We start from the raw sequence: 2,479 nt of genomic DNA, 5'->3' as shown, positions 1-2,479 counted from the left end.
ACAGAGCACAGCTAGAGGTTTTCAACAGGGGACACATGCGTTCAAAAAGGCCGCGATTTAAAAACTTCACGTCTCCTTTCTGTCCTTCGGTGTTTACTTTGATCCGCGTACACCAAAGCACTCAATGCTGCAAGTAATGAAGTCGTGTATACGTACCTTTCGAAGCAATTGAAAGTGTGTAGGTTTCGCTCGATGCCCGTGAGCACAGAGTGCGCCGCCTCGGTGGGTCCGAGGCGAGAGCGCCGGCCTTCGGATCCCCAGGTGGCGGGTTCGAATCCCGACCGAGGTGCCCGCAATATGACGGAGGCTTATTGCGGAGAAGGCGCCGTGTAACCGAGCTTTCGGTTGCGCGTCAAAAGATCCCCAGGTGGTCCAAATTAATCCTCAGTCCTCCGCTGGGGCGTGCCAGATGCCCGTCGTTGGTTTGGCACGTAAAACCCCCCAAATTTTAGCACAGAGTGCGACGAACGCCAATCCCACCGGCAGCGCCACGGCGCCGGCTGGCCGGGTCGCCGGGTCAGCCGGGTCGCGCAACCGACGCCCGCCCGCCCGCCCGCTGCGCACTGCGCATGCTCGGCTTCTCGGCTCTCTCAGCTCTTTCGGCCGCTCTGCTGGCTCGGAAGCACGCCGACTCGCGGGCATCGCCAAAGCCGGAGCGCTTCCCTCTCTCCCGTCAAGGAGCGTCGGCATGAGTAGGCTGAACTGGTAGTGCGCTTCTCCGCAAGGCTCCCCTTGACAGTTGTCTTCTTTGCAATACACGTTCTCTTTTACTTTTCCTTTCCCTCTACGCTTGACGCCCCGTCAAGCGTAAAGGGAAAGGACAAAAAAAAACAAAAAAACCGCCACGGCGTAGCGTTTTTTTTTTTTTTTTTCTCTTTAACGGTCGTTTGTCGCGTTCCTTTCCTCGACGGCTTTTTTTACTTAGTCCTGCGGGTTGGGTCACGTGACAATAAGGCTGGAGGAATCAACTAGAACAACTCTCGAAGCGAGTAGGTTTTTGGACGCCGAGGGTCAGAGGTTCAACTCTCGAGTGAGATCGAGCACATTTTGGAATGTGCTCTAGCGGCCTCGTGTGCGGACGTGAAAGCTGCCTTTCGGTTGTCGGTGCCTGGTGGGTGCTGTCATTCGGTACAGATGTTGTTTTTCCGCGCTTTGACGGAAAACTGGATGTGAAAGTGTCCATATTTGAGTTTCTGCAAGGATGACTACGAAAGCGTGGACTATACAGCGAATCGATGGGAAGATCTCGCTCCTTGACGGCATGGCAGGGTGAGAACTTTTTTAATTTTTATCACCGTGGTTTCGTTTTTTTGTTTTTACTTTTCGCTGAATGCATGCTTGGGAGTGATTTGGTTGTGGCCTGGAAGCAACATATTCAAATACTGGCGCTACTTGCAGGTGCAGAATTAAATAAAAATGACTTGATTTATGAGTTCAGGTTGGAATGTTTTCGCAAGCTACGCAAGTGATAGGTTATCGCGGTTGCAACCAGCACATCAATTAAAAAACAACAACAACAGAAGTACATTCTGCCGTTTCTGCGTATCCTCGTCGGAGCGCAGAAATGATCCGCTACAGCTAACTAGTAAGACCTATATTTCAGCGGGTCTCTGAGCTGTAGTTTGGGGTGCACGCAAGCCGGAATATGGTTCATTGATCAGTTTACTTATCCATACACCAGAGCCATATACTAACGATTTAGCTGGAGCCGCTTCAGGCTCCCCAAAGAATCCCACCACACACCAGGAAGCTCTATTAATTATTATTTTCTCTACCTGGTTCTATATGCTCGTGCAATAAGCATTGTTATTATTATTATTACTATTATAGCGCATTCGGCGCATCAAATTCAAGAATAATTTTGATGTTTGTGATCCAAAACACTGCCAGTGTTTTCTGTCAAATACGGAACCACTTTAGCTTAAAGAAGAGCATTCTTTCTTCTTGTTTTTTTCTTTTTATAACCATTTTTAATTGCATTACCTTTCTTTAGATTAATATGATTTCCTCCTTTTTCGTTCTATTTCCTGCAGAAGCGGTCACACATCCCAGATACTGCTTTGACGAACTCTGGCTACTGTACGGCCTCCATGGGACAAGCTGAAAACTGACACCTTAGAAGAGTACTTCGGAATGTATAGGCAACTGGCTTGCTTCTAATATCACGTGTCTACAATTCACATTTGCGAAGATTAAAACAGAATACTGCTGTGGAGCACAATCCCTAGTAGCACCATATGTTGCCAGAACGTTACTGGAATGTCACAAATGTAATGTAACGTTGGGGCACATTTGGGTATGTTATAGCAACGTTTTAAAACTAACGTAACAGGAACGTTCTCCTGCAACATTGTTTGACTGTCACTGAACGTCATGTAACGTTACAGCACATAGGCAAACGTTCCAGGAATGTTAGAGAAGCAACATTGGAGCAACGTTTAGAAATAACCTCTTGGTAACATTTCCATCCTGACATACG

This window comes from Ixodes scapularis, unplaced genomic scaffold, assembly GCF_016920785.2.
Source record: "Ixodes scapularis isolate PalLabHiFi unplaced genomic scaffold, ASM1692078v2 ptg000312l_1___fragment_3__unscaffolded, whole genome shotgun sequence".
NCBI lineage: Eukaryota > Metazoa > Arthropoda > Arachnida > Ixodida > Ixodidae > Ixodes > Ixodes scapularis.
This window is presented reverse-complemented; position numbering follows the sequence as displayed.